Source organism: Pinus tabuliformis, chromosome 8 (assembly GCF_031772625.1).
Source record: "Pinus tabuliformis cultivar Carrire ecotype Pingquan chromosome 8, CPIR1, whole genome shotgun sequence".
NCBI lineage: Eukaryota > Viridiplantae > Streptophyta > Pinopsida > Pinales > Pinaceae > Pinus > Pinus tabuliformis.
In genome coordinates this window covers 1,567,153,783-1,567,168,988 of record NC_142294.1, presented here as the reverse complement: position 1 = coordinate 1,567,168,988, position 15,206 = coordinate 1,567,153,783, and the positions used below count along the sequence as shown (strand labels likewise).

Genomic DNA, 15,206 nt, shown 5'->3' with positions numbered 1-15,206 from the left:
ACCAGGGAATGGTGAGTCGCCCTGTGGTCGCATGTTATTCTAAGAAGTACCTCGCGCCCCCTGGAGCTCCTAGAGCTCAATACATCATACTCGACCCTCATAAGAGGATCTCTGAACGACACCAAGTCTTTCTCGGAAAGTCAAGAATTTGACCTTTCCCAGGGGCTTTGTCAAAATGTCGGCAACCTGTTCATCTGTACCGATATGTTGGAGCCTTATTGCTCCCCACTGCACCATATCCCTAATATAGTGGTACCTGATATCAATATGCTTGGAGCGATCATGAAATACGGGATTCTCTAATAAACGAATCCTGCTCTAGTTGTCACACAGGATCACGTGGTATGCAATGCAAATCCAAACAGCTCACTGAAGAGCTTTTGCAACCAGACCGCCTTACAAGAGGCCATACTAGCAGCAATGTAATCTACCTCGGCGGTGCTCAAAGCCACCGACTTCTGCTTTCTACTCATCCATAATATCGACGCAGATTCCAAAGAGAAACAGCACCCGGAAGTGCTCTTTCGGTCCACCACACTGCCTGCCCAATCAGCATCAGTATATCCAAGTAGTCTCACATCTTCGGCAGTGTATCTCGACCCATGAGTGCTTGTGCCACAAAGATATCTCAACAAATTCTTGGCACCAATCCAATGTGTGTGGTGAGGCTCAACCATATGTTAACTCAATGTGTTAACTACAAAGCATATATCCGAACGGGAGTTCACCAAGAACATCAATGCTCCAACGAGTTGACGATACTCGGTAGCATTTCGTAAAACAAGTCCGACAGCACTACCACTTAACTTCTTTAAGTCAAGCTATTACAGGCTTGCAGTCCACCATACAGAATCTCTCCAATATCTTCACCACATATTTTCTTTGAGATAGGAAAATCTCCCCTGGCTTCTGCCGGACTTGTAGTCCTAGGAAATAGTGCATCAATCCTAGGTCCTTCATCTCAAACTCAAAATCCAACTCCTTACATTTGTGAATGAGAGGGTCTGCCCTTGTTAGAAAGAGGTCGTCAACGTACAACACCAGTATGAAAGGATTGTCATCTTCAACCTTAAAGTAAAGGTTAGGGTCGGCTTCACTCCTAGTGAATCCCAGCTTTATCAAGTAGCTATCGATCCTCTCATACCATGCTCGGGGTGCTTGCTTCAGCCCATAAAGGGTCTTCTTCAACCTACACACATGAGATTCTCGATCATGAATCTCAAATCCTTCAGGTTGTTCCACATAGGCCTCCTCTTTGATCAAACCATGCAAGAACGCAGTCTTGACATCCATCTGATGTAGGTTCCATCCTTGCGAAGCAACAAGGGCTATGATTGAGCGGATGGTGGGTGCAAATATCTCGTCATAGTCTATATCTTCCTTCTGAGAGAAGCCACGAGCGACAAAACGAGCCTTATACTTTTCCGCGCTTCCATCAACTGCATGCTTTATCTTGTAAAGTCATTTCAAAGTGACAACTGCTTTGTCCTGGGGTCTGGAGACCACATCTTAGACATCGTTTTTCATGATGGACTCATATTCCTCAGTCATAGCATCCTTCCATACTTGATGCTTGACAACTTCTGCGAATGACAAAGGCTCATTTTGGATGATCGTGCTCATGATGGTCAAGTATCCTTGATACCTGGTTGGCTTCTTACTTTCCCGGAAGGTTCCCCTGGGTGCAGTGTGCCCTTCAGCATCATTAAGTGTCCCCCTAAGCCATGAAGGCCTCTTCCTAGAAGAGGAGGACTCTTGCAGAGGGGGATCAATAGGATCCATAGGTTCTTCCACATCGGGCATCGTCTCATCTTCCTTTTCCTTCAGTTCCCTGGTGTCAACTTCTTTAGATCCCCTTAGAGTAGGAAGATTGTCAACTTTGCTAAGAGCCATATCTTCGTCAAAGGTGACATCATGGCTAATCTCGACTTCCCTTTGACCAGCCACATAGATTCTATAGCCCTTAGTATTTTCGCTATAGCCCACGAAGATTCCTTTCTATCTAGATGCGCCCAATTTATTCCTTTTCTCCTTCGGCACATGAAAATATACAGGACTTCCAAAAATTCTCAAATGAGATACGTCAGGTTTCTTACCAGTGAACATCTCTTCAGGAGTCTTGGAACCCAATGCTTGATGAGGGCATCAGTTTTGTACATATATGGCGGTATTTGCAGCTTCGGCCCATAGAAACTTCGGAAGTCTTTGATCATGGAGCATAGCACGGACAACTTCCACAATCATAGGATTCTTCCTTTCCGCCACACCATTTTGCTCAGGAGTATATGGTGTAGTAGTCTCCTTCTTAATGCCTGCCTCTTTGCAAAAGTCATGAAACTCATTGGATTCATACTCAGTCCCATTATCAATCCTTAGGATCTTGATCTTCTTTTCGGTTTGATTCTCAATCAAGGCTTTGAACTGACGAAACCAGGAGAACAGTTCATCCTTCTTTTTCAAGAAGTGTATCCAAGTCTTGCGAGAATAATCATTTGTAAAAGTGAGGTAATATAAATATCCTCCCAAGGAATTCACAGGCATCATACCGGATATGTCTGAGTGAACCAACTGCAATATATCGGAGGTCTTGCTTTCGCTTGAGGGGACTGGTCCCCTTTTGAGCTTTCCTTCGGCACATCCCAGACATACACCTTCTTGCTCTAATCTGAACTCAGACATCCCAGTCACCATTTTTCTTACATCGGGTAGAGCTTTATAATGAAGGTGAGCAAACCTCCGATGCCATAGTTCGGACTAAAGAGATGTGTCACAAGACATGACACCCAGCAGACTTCCTCTGACCTGATATAATGAATCAACTCGAAACCCAAGAGTGAAAGCATCTTTAAAGTTGTTTTTCCATGCACGTACCTTGCCATCAATGAAGGCCACCTTGTAGCCTTTGTCTTCCATTGCCGAAATGGACACCAAGTTCTTTTTGGGATCAAGTACATATAATACTTCTTGTAAATGAATTGTATTTCCCTGATTCAATTGAAGAGTGACATTCCCTACGCCTTTCACCGGATATTTTGAGTTGTCCCCAAGAACAATTTCCAGGTTGGTCTCCTTCTCTATCAGATTAGAGAGAACTTCTTTGTAACCAGTGAAGTGCCTTGAGGCACCACTATCAATAAGCCAATTTCCTAGCGAGTCCGGGGGAGCAGTAGTAGAGAGGGCCGCTAGTAGATAATATTCATCTTGCTTATTGTTAACAACATTAGATTCATACCTAGAGTTTCTTGCCTTCTTGAAGGGTTGTCCTCTTCCTTGATTTCCAGCATTTCTTTTACCTCTGCCATTGGACCTGCCATTCCTTTGATTGCCTTGAGAGTGATTTTGATCATCGTCATGGTGTGAGTCCCTTTTATCAAGGCACTCCCTCGCATAGTGGCCCATTTTGTTGCAATTGTAACATCGACCTTTTCTTCCACCTTTTGGTCCAACCTTTCCTTTGGATTTAGCCCCAGAATTGTTTCTTCTTTTAGCATGAGAAGAAAAGGCAGAGGGATGGCCTTTAAGTGTAGGCATTTCTTGCTCTTCCATCCTTGTTTCTTCTTGAATGCATCTTGCCATCAATTCCTCAAATCCAGGAATTACATTATTGTTGAGAAGAGTAATCCTGAATATATACCATTCAAATGGCAGTCCTCCAAGAGTTGTGAGTGTCATTTCCCTGTCAGGAGCTACTTCCCCAATAGATAGGAGATCATTCTTGATTTCGGTGATCCTTAAGAAATATGCATACTCTCATCTTTACCCTTACTAATTTCCTTCAGTTTATTTCTAAGGAACAAAACTTGATTTGCATAATTAACTTTAAATAAACTCACCAGTGTATCGTAGATTTCCTTGGAAATGGTCAACTCAGAAACATAGGCCATCAGGCGCTTGTCGATAGAGTCCCGAATGATCTTCCTTGCTTTGACTTCTCCCTTGGTCCACTTGCTTCTAGTAGCAGCGGATGCATTTGATGGAGGTGCAACAATATTGCCTCTCACATGGTCCAACACTTCCTGCTCTTCCAATGTTAGATCCGTGATAGTCAGAATTCTCACGGAGTTTGTCTTCAGCAGGGAAGTGTGTTGAGGACCCCATGACTTCTTTAAGATTGCTTCAACAACCTTCGGTGATTGCTCTTGCTCTTGCTTGGGCTTTGTCTTCACCTCAGCTCTGATACCATGTTAAATTATGGTATGTTCTATGCTTAGAGCAATTTACTTCTTTTCTTCTTATTAGCCACAGATTAGCAATCATATATACATTAAGTAAAGTGCAGATAGAACATTAAACAATCGACAGAAAACAAGCCAAGACAAGAGACACAAGATGTGGCGGCTAGCTAGGGACAAACCCCAATGCGGGGAAACCCTTTGATCAAATCTTCTTTTATCTTCAATAGTTCAGCAGAGAGAAATAGTACAAAATCAGAATTCTGTAATTTTATATCAGCAGCAGCAAACCCTAGATCAGCAAAGTCAAACTTGGTCAAACAGCCCCAGATTGACTTCTAGTCAAATTGAAGAACTCGATCTTCAACAACAATAAGTAGCAGCCCAAAATAGTCCTCAAAACATGGTCAAAACAGTAGTCAATATATCAGCTCCTGCAGTCAGCCCTAACCAGTCAATGTTGCCCCAAAACAGTGGTCAAACAGAGGTCAACAAGGCTGATTTGAACTACGGCTAGCAAGAGAGAGACTCCCCACACAAATCCACAGTCAAGGGAGCCTATACATTGGTCAACGCAGTCTTCTAGCACCCAAAACATGTTGTTGTACCTTCCTGCGTCCTTCCACGTCACAGCTTGCTGCCCTAACTGCATCCTCTTTCTTCTTCCCACGTGAGAGAGTCTTCTTCCTCCTATGCATACCCAAGAGACTAGGAGAGAGAAGAGATGTGGAGATGAGATGATGAGAAAATGAATCAACCTCTCTTGTATTTATATGATTCACTGGGCATGTGTGCCACACATTTAACTGTTGGCCGACCTTGACAATTTGTCAAGTAAATACAAATAAATTCATATCTCCATAAATACTTGTCAGAATCAGATGATCTTTAGATCAATCCTACACCTCTCAACAATAGGAATCTAGGAAAAATATCAACTGCCATAAATGAGGTGACCCACATGGAGTTTGGCCCTAGTTGCCAATTTTAACATTTACAGTGCAAATGACCCATCCTCCTAAGCCACAACTCACACAGGTTATCATTGTCATGCACTAGAGCTCGTACTAGTTTCCCTCTCAACAAGTATTGATTTGACCCATCCTCCTAAGCCACAACTCACACAGGTTATCATTGTCATACACTAGAGCTCGTACTAGTTTCCCTCTCAACAAGTATTGATTACCCTCTTTGCCTCCAATCAATCTCCCCATGCTAGGATCATATCCCTTCAACCTAACAAGTACTTGTCCATCTATAAAGTTGAACCCATAACCCTTGTTCTCCATAGCTGATATAGAAAGTAAATTCTTCTCAATCCCTGGTACATACAACACTTCATTCACCTCCATTGGACTAACAAAATCCAATTGAAATTGTATGGTTCCCACACCCTCTACTGCACACATGGTGTTGTCACCAAGCTCCACATGTAGGTCTCTATGCTCTTTTTCCATACTAGTGACGAGATGCTCCATTGTCCACCAACCACATCTCATATGTAATGGTGCCAAAAAGACGAGACGCCAATGAGAATTCCTTCTCAAACTTAGTGGCCAACTCATCCATTAGTGCAGATGCAGCCATAAGTGCCTTTGCCTTGCCCTTCTTCTTGTTTGAACATTGACCTGCATAGTGTCCATATTTCTAACATGCAAAGCACTTGACTTTTCTCATGTCCTTTTTTTATTAGCCAGTGCATTAACTCCTCCGCTTGGGTTCTGCTTGGCCTTTGTCTTGCCCTTCTTTGCCTAGCCAGCAAGTGCAAGGTTCTCCTCATCCCCACTCCTGCATTGTCCACCAGATAATGGTTGCTCCCAAATTTCCTATTGAGTGAAGTTGTCCCACATTCTATTCCAATCTGAAAGTATGTCACGCGCTAGGATCCCTGCCACAAAGGTAGCCCATTGTTTTGAAAACCCACTCAAGGCTATCTTAACAAGCTCATCCTCTAGCACAGCTTCCCCAATAGCTACAAGCTCATCTCGAACTTATTAAACCCCAATGCGGTATGACACCATTGTGTCTGATATATTCATCTTGATGTTTCTGAACTTCTCTCTCAACACCATCTCTCGGTTCTGGTTATCACCATGATACAACTTTGTCAAAGTTGTCCACGTCTCATAGGCAGTCTTCTTTTCTTACATGTGAGGGATATCATGATCCTTCCCAGTGTCCAAGATGATGTGCCTAGCTTTCACATCCTTCAAATTATGAGTGGCCAGTGTTGTAGCATCTGAAAGAGGCTGTATCTCAGTATTAGCAAATTCCCATAAGTTGTTTTCCATAAGAATCAATGAAATTCTCTCCTTCAATGGACTGAAATTAAATGCCCCTTCCAGTCAGTGCTCAAACCTCAACCTGGTAGAAGTCATTCACTTAGATCAAAACCTTAACTGCAAAACTCTTCAACTAAAGCTCATATATATATATATATATATATATGCGCTAATGTAAACCTTTGTGATACTGATCTTCCTTCTCTCTCAGAGTTTCTAGTGCTCTGATACTATGTTGAACTTTTAACACTAGATCTGATTTATCTTTCTAACAATTTTTACACCCAGAAAATAAGTTATTCTCAAATTAAATTCTGAAACTGCTAAAATAAACACACTGGTGTTCTCAACTTTTAAACAATAAATTTACAACATAAAAAAATACTCCAAAAAAATCATTCACAAACAGCTAATAAATAAATCAGCCACTAAAACACAGAAAATCTGCCCAACAAAATTCTCCTTCATTAAATTCTTAGGAAACTTTAGGGCTCCCCTCACAGGGAAAAAAGCCCTCAAAAAATACAACAAATGAAAACCTAATTTTTTTCTGAAATTTCACCCAGCAACAAATCTGTAGCTGCCTCTCACATGTGCCACACTCCAAAGGGCCCCTTGTCCTCACATGTGCGGCTGAAACCACCTAGCTGCGTAGCATGTGTGAGTATCCAGATTCCTGATAAAGCTCTTGCATGTGCAGCCCACCTACAAATTCTTCCTTGCCCTCGCAAACTTTTTGCTGCACAGTTTCCTTTTCCTCAACTTCTAACAAACCTACAATGAACTCATGCAAATTTGTTGGAACCTATCCAAAACAATTGTGTCTCCGTCCTCTCCCTTAGGCTCCTTTTATAATTTCAAATTGAGCAAAATCTCAAGCCCTCAATCCCCAAAGTGATAGACAGCTAAGATTAAATCCTAACCCACTTAGATCATTGGTTGAGATTAGATCTAAGTCACTTAAATATTTAAATTATTTATCCTTGGAAATTTGCTCAATTAGCCAACATTAATCAAGAAAATTAATCAATATTTTTTTTTGAGTTTTAACCTAGAAAAGAAATCAAATTACTCACTCCTCTCGAACAAGCACCTAAACGACGATTTCTCTTTTGCATGCTAGACATTTAGCCTATGCAGAAGACCTTCCAATGCTATATAATCAACACACACTAGGACAATTGTTATTTATGCAGTTCATGTTGAAATACCATATAGCATGTTTTTGTAATGGCAGATAATCGCAACAATCATGTTTGACTCCCAAGTTTGTTAGGTTCTTGTACATTTTATCTACTCCTCTTGGGGAGGTTTAATATCCACATAGACAAGGTCTTTCAAACTCATTATTTATGAAATGCTACATTTATTGAGTTGTATTATAGTCCTATGGTCTACAATCTCTGCTTTTTAATTTTTTAATTTTTTATTTTTCTATTTTTTTAACATTTTCTACCATCAACATCCTATTAGTTTCTCTAAAGCCCAACCAAACAATTAATGTGCCGGTAAATTTTATACCTAAAAAAAATTTTACTGAAAACCCACAAAAAAAGATCTAAAATCTACGCACAATTAACACAGCTAAGCTTCTAAAAAATTATGCACAGCAGAAACGAGAAATCCAAACACAAACTTTTACTCGCTTTTACCCTAAAAAACCCCATAGTGGGGAAAAACTAGCAAAAAGGGATTTTATTAGGCTTCAAAGAATGAATCAAGAAAATATTACAGCAGCAATTCCAGAGAATTTACAGCCAAAAACAGCCATACAAAACAGTCACTCCTCTGTACAGTACGGCCTAGCAAACGGTCTTTCACTCTGCAGTGTATGGCCCCTTTCTCTTCAGCGAACTCGGCCTAAGACACGGCCTCTCCTCCAGCAGAGAACTCGGCCATAAAGAATCGGCCTCTCTCTCCTGCAAACTCAGCTTGGGCATGGCCCCTCTCTTCAGTAGATGACGGCCTGGATAGGACCCCTCTCTCTCTACAAACTCGGTCCCTTCTCCTCAACTACTCAACCTTCATTCTTCTCACCCAAATCGGCCCTCTTCTCTCTCACTCGATGTGATCTCCAAGTTGTGTCCTTCACCCACTCATTCCAGCAATTTATAATTTCTCTCATAACCCTATTTCATCCTTGAGATCTTCAAAGAAAAAATCAAAGGCCAAAATTTGATCTTATCACTTTCTTTTGATCCAGTCAAAAGAGAAATATTAATTTCCAAAGTTATAAACTTTAGAAATCTGAGTAAATAATTAAATTAATTATCATGGTTTTCGTAAGTTAAACTTAGAAAAAAAACTGTTGAAACAAGTAATTATTAAAGTATCTTCTGCATGCCTGGACACAAAGCCTGTGCAGAGACACTTGTCCCAGCTACAATTTTAAAACATCCAGCCATCTCCTAAAAATTTTGGGGTACCTCTCAATGGTACCTGAAATGCATCCCCCAATCCACAAAACACAGTGCAACATAGGATATTGATAATATTATATGCAGAGGATTGAATTAAGTGTCAAAGACATAATTATTCAAAAAATAAGGGTTGCAACTTACAAACCTAAATCAACTTCGGAACATCAAAAGAGGACCATCAAAAAAAGAGAAAGCTTTGGAATGGAAAACAAAATAGGACCATCAAGAAAGCTTTGCTTAAAGAGTTGCTAGATGCAAGGCCAAGACATGTAGAAATGCAGGATTTCCAGCAGAAGTATTAAAAAGTTTGGCTAGGCTAAAAGTACAGTGTGAATGTCATGGCTGTACCTTTGGGTCCAAAAGTACAGCTTTGGCAACTGAATCACAGCTTAATCATTATATTTGTTTTGTTATTCCTGCTATTCCTGGGATGCGTATATGAACAAAAGCCTTGTTCACTCTAGCAAATGTGACTACTTGTACCAATGTTACAGGTAAGTTTCTCTTTTCCATAACTTTTTATGTGATTAATTGTCTATGTCACATTTACATTTATTATTTATGTCTTGAAATAAATTAAAGGAAATTTTCTTTTGAATGATTTCTCATACCGTGCCAGAGGTCTAGCACAATCACAATTTGGGCTAAAATTAGGTGAGTGGATAGACATCTTTTAGTGCAGGGAGGTGCTGGGATGTCATTTTCCTTCAAACAGCGTTTTCCCATCGATTCCCCACATTTCCTAAGCAGTACAGTGAACAGGTGATCTCTAACAAGACATATTTTCTGTATTCTAGTCAGGGCATGTGACTCACAAAAGATGTGTTCATCCTTTCTAAGTTTCTTGAGTTGGTCATCATGACAGGAAGCTGAAATTTAAAATACCTTGAATCCCTTTAGTTACGCATACAGATTATGGAATAAGATTCACAGAATTAGTAGCTAAATAAACATGGCAACAACATAACAGCAGAATGGACTACCAACTGATTTTAGACCCTCATCTTATAGATCGTTAAAAAGCACAAATTGAGCAGCAACAAGGCATGATGAAAAAGTTAATTGTGAACTAGTTTTCCGTCCCAAGATTGTGAACTAGTTTTCTTCCAGATCTGTCAAACAAGTTATGCCCAAATGGAGAAACAGAAAATCCTCTCATCTATTGATTGCTCAAATTTAGTAATAACAAACTGAATACATATAACAGAGATGGTGTTTAGTGGCTAGCCAACAAAATGGGCACATGAAATGATAATAGAAAACGTGAGACGTGCTAACGATAAGTAGCTCAAGTTTGTCACACTTTCCTTTCCTGGAACAGAACCAATCCTAAATAATTAAGTTCTGTGAGTATCTCAATGCCATATATGTTAATGTATTTTTCCATTGGCAAGTCATAAAATGCCAGTAACTACCTAAATAAATCACAACTAATATGGCATCAGTTCAAGGATTTCCACACATCTTCACCTGTGAAAAACCAATATATTGTAAGGACAATATTGGTTGGGTCTAGTACTTCTCGGAATGTAAATGATTCCTGTGGGATAAGTGCCCTAAATCATAAAACAAATGGCTAAAGGGGATGCAGAAAACATAGGGCTCTGTCACCTCACGGAGTCTAACCTTCCTGCAGTTCCATAGCCTATGGGAGAAAGAACTGTGCTAAAGAAGCAACATTTACGTTTCATATATCTGCTGAAGAGCGGTTTAATTGTACAGATTTATTACTTATACAAATAAAGTATCACAAATTTCTCTTCTGATCAACCGCACAGGGCAATGATTTACTGAAGAACCCCTTCCTTTTTAATTATTTTTTATTTTTATATTTTTGGATTTTTTGGTGGGAATAGCATTTCCCCCTAATTCCCCAAGTTTACTGGCTGTTTCCTGTTTAGGAATGGTTTTTGATAGAAACAATCGGGGGAACACGTTGTCTCTAGAGTCTAGACTCTGATAACTCAACTTTATAGTATTCTACTTAGGGCTTGTGACTAAGGAAAGATGCATTTGTTCATTTTAAATTTCACACACAACATGGGACCCAAGATCAAATCTTATGTCAGTGATCACGCCAAGAAGATGCAATTCAAAATAGTTTAATTTGGTTATTTATGAAGGCATAGTATGAATTAAGAATCACAAAAGTACCAGTTAACCAATGGCAACAATAAACAGCTGAATTGACTCCCAACCAATTTCACATCATCTTGTAGATCATTGAAAAACACACATCGAAGCATTAATGCAAATAACGTTTCAGGGAATATATTGCCAAGAGTCCAAATAGAAACTCATTGGAAATATCAGGGAAAATATTGAAAATTATCGGAAAATATCAGCAAGAATAAACTTGGAACTGAGGAATTCTTAATATATCATTCACAACCTGAAAATCTTGGGAGAAACTCAAAAGATCAGGAGAAATATAAAGTGAGTCCTGAGCAACAGCAAGGTCTCTACTCTGTTTTTTCTCTTTACCAATCAGAGATATTTGCACCACTGCATTGAAGAAGCCACAATAAAATTATATATATTGCCAAATCAATTAATAACCTGTTTTCCTTCCAGATTTGAAAACCAAGTTATGTCCAGATGGAGAGATATGATAAGATAATTTTATTGATGTCCAACAAATAACAACAAATAGGTCAATGGGACTGCAAAATACATCCGTGAGAATAGAAAGTAAAAGCACTAAAGGAGCTCCTGGAAAATCATGATAAAAGCATATCTATAATATGCTGAGAATCCAAAACCTAAATCCTGACTCCTAACAGCATGGAGAAGTGAAACAAAGCAATGATGCACATATATGCAAGTGCAGCAGAGAAACTTTTCACATCTATTCATCTACCATAATCAACAAGGAGAACTTGATAGTGTATAAGAATGATAGTATTCAGCATCTAGCCAACAAAATAAGAGCACAAAACAATAAGCCGAAACATCACAAGTTGATGTATTCAGAAATGGATAACCAAGACACTGTAACCACAAGAAGCTCAAGTTCATCGAACTTTCCCTAGAAAAGAACCATTCTTACACGCATCTCGATAATACATAGGTTAATCTCTTATCCATATGGAATTCATAGTACATCAGTGATCACCTAAATAAACCAGATTTGATGCAGCATCCGTGCAAGGACTCCCACGTTTGTATTGGTGTGTTCTCATGCTTCCTGTCACCTGAATTGTAACTGATGAGTGCTAAGGAGGATGTGCACTAGATCACACAAATGCCTAGATGGGACCAAACACTGCAGTTACCAGGCTCAGCTCACAAAAAACTTGGCAGAGGCAAAAAAGTGAGTTCAAATCAGGTAAGCTAAAACTTGAGGAGAGATGAGCAGAAATCAGGGAAAAACAGAGAAGAAAATGAAGCAAAGAAACTCACTCTCTCAGATATATAAAAGAAGGTGGCGAGTTTTCTGACAGGTCCACAGGTCAAAAATTGTTGACCCATGAACAACCCACTAAGTACTCATAGGTCGAGTTATTCATAGCAAGTTAAACTTGTTGACATCAAGTTTGACTCACCATCAATTTGAATCCATGTGTTTCAGCAGGCAACCCGACTTTCACCCCCATGGGTGGGTCAAACCCAGCAGGTCTGGAAACACTAACACCCACAATCTGGGACCCTATCACCTAATAGGAGCCAAAACTTCCTATGGTTCCACGCCTTAGGGAAAAGGAACACTGCTAAGGAAGAAGCATTTATGTATGTTTCAGATATCTGTTATAGTGTTGCACTACTTGGACTCAGCAAAAAAACAGCAAGGGTTTGAAATCATTAACTGGGTAAAAGCTCAGCAAAAAGTCACTGTGCAATGAAAATGAGAAAATCCGCCTTTTAAGTTACTTTTCTGCAGCAGCTGCTGAATTTTTGAAAAAATGGGAAAAAAATGCCTGAATCACAATCTGTGCTACTAAATCATTTCAGACAGAACCCATCAACTAATCTGTGACTTCGGCAACACTGAACTGTAGAATAGCATCTTATTTGCATCAGATTCAAGTTTCTTCAGCAGCAATCAGAATTGATCAGAATTGTATGAACAATTATCACAACATTAGAAACAGGACTCTTTATAACTGTGCGAATACTAGCGAGTTGATTCCACTCTCCAAGCTAATGAGCAGAGTCAAACCTTTGCCGTCAAACCTTTGCCAAAACTCCTGGTCAGAGTCGGTCAGGCTCAGTTTTGGTAAATAAGTTTAAGTTCTGCTGGGCTTATATTCCTCATATTTTTTAGTGTGTGTTTCCTGACATTTTTAATAAGACAATTTTTGCCATGTCAGCAAGTTGACTCTCCACATTGGATTTGCCAAGTTTTTGCCAAGTCTGGTTCATGTGACTTTGATCACGATTTTCTCTTCCGTTGAATAGTATAAGGTAATCATCTAGTGAAGGTCCTAGGATACCACAAATTGCATCCATTGCTGGATGCATGCCTAGTGCTAACACCGGTAAGGATTTTGAAGCCTCTATGACAGTTTTAATACCCACAACAACACAAGCAAATACAAGACATGGATAGATAGATAGATAGATAGATAGCTCTTATCAAACATGGATGTAACCTGAAAAATACAGTACATCTATATCTTCCCTAGAGACACCTTGGCATGTCTCCTCTTTCCTGCAGAAAAACAACTCCACGGAGGCAGTTTCAAGATATAAAATATAACATATCTAAAGTGACCAGTGCAGACCAAGCCTCCGTGAGAACATGGATAACTAATAAACACGGAGTTTTGATTGAGCCTTGAGCTTGACCAAGCCAAAATCAAATTGTTTTTTGCCATATACATTTCATCCAGATGCATCGTCAATGAAAATTTACCCAAATTGAATAACAAATATCAGATATTTCTGTATATTAACCTTAAAAAGAGAAACTAATTATTCCTATGGAGTCGGGCTCGGACATGAGACAAAGTGGATTTAGCCAACAGACACGGAGTCTCTTTGGAGACAAAAAAGGGATTCAATCATTAAACAAAGTGAGTTCAGTCCTAAGCTATGACAATCAAGAAACCCGAAAAGGAACGGAACACGAATTGGGGCTAGAGGATTTGGGAGAATAAAAAATGTAACCCGGCCGATAAAATTGATTAGTAATGTTCTATGTACTGTCAAGATGCAAACTGGAACATGAACGGGAACGGGAACGGGAATGGAACAAGAAACAGGTCTCCTGACTAAGTTTTTTGGTAACAGAGGCTCAGCCTATTAATCAGCATGTGGCAGCTGCCAAGCAAACGTCACAAGTTCAAATCCTACAGAGTCGCCCTATGCCCTAACCCAATAGGCAGATGCAACCTACACCCGAAAACCCAATCCTATTTGAGGGCTCTACCGTATCTAAGTTTCCACTGGATTCATGACATTCAACTTTTCGAACAATCAAGGGATTCTACCCACCTGTGATCGCATGATGGTCAAGGTATTTCATAGGCTTCAACATGATCTATGTAAGGGAGATTTCATTTAGGTGGAACACAAGCAGTTCCAACATAATTCTCTGCAAAAATAAGAAACTATCGGGCATTGCAGTTTCATTACCTGGATAATGCCCATGAAATGATGATAATTCCCAAAGCAAGCCTTGATGAGCCCCCGATGATGAACTGGTCAGGCATACTCACCCACCCAAATGTTTTCCAAGCCCGTTGAGAACTGAATTCTGTTCAAACACACTCCGATTCATCGTCCCAGACATTATAAACCGTATTCAAATCAGAGCAGCGCCCATATTCCTGACAAATTCACGGTTCCCCATGCTCTCTCTCTCTGCATACAAAATCACAATACCCTAGTGCACTAGATTAGGCGAAAACCCAAATACATCACGTGAGGAATAGTCAGAGACTACAGCTATGGAGTATAAATCGTGAGAGTCAATGAGAAAGATCAAATGCACTTATTGTGATCGCGAGGTAAATGGCAGGAAGGAGTTCAGAAATGATCCATTGACAAAATAACCTTCAGATCGTGAAAGGAGTAAACGAGGTAAAAGTCACAGTATGAAAAGGGGTAATATTGGAATGATTGAAAATGGTGAGGTTTTCATTTTTGGAATTTGATGGTATAATGTTTGTGATAACTTAAGGTGGGGTGCAGAAGTATTAGAAAAAATAGAGAGATGTAAAAGAATTATTTATAATTTAAAAAATATATATATATATAGTTTAGAATTTAATTTATTTGGATAATTGATTTATTTTCCATGAAATTTTTGGTTTCAGCGTATTTACACATTTTAGTTTCAAAGATTTATATAGAATATAAAATATGTTATTTAAGTCATTTAAAATATA

General features: G+C 39.5%; 1 protein-coding gene across 3 annotated transcripts in view; it reads right to left on the bottom strand.

The window, feature by feature from the left end:
• Positions 1-14,883, bottom strand: part of LOC149242005 (U-box domain-containing protein 4-like) — a 56,775-nt gene extending 41,892 nt beyond the window's left edge. For all 3 annotated transcript variants that reach the window (XR_016246611.1, XR_016246612.1, XM_089374116.1), the window contains exon 1: positions 14,452-14,883. The gene's annotated coding sequence lies outside the window, so the exon portion shown is untranslated. The remainder of the gene's footprint in view (positions 1-14,451) is intronic.
• Positions 14,884-15,206: the final 323 nt, after the last annotated feature.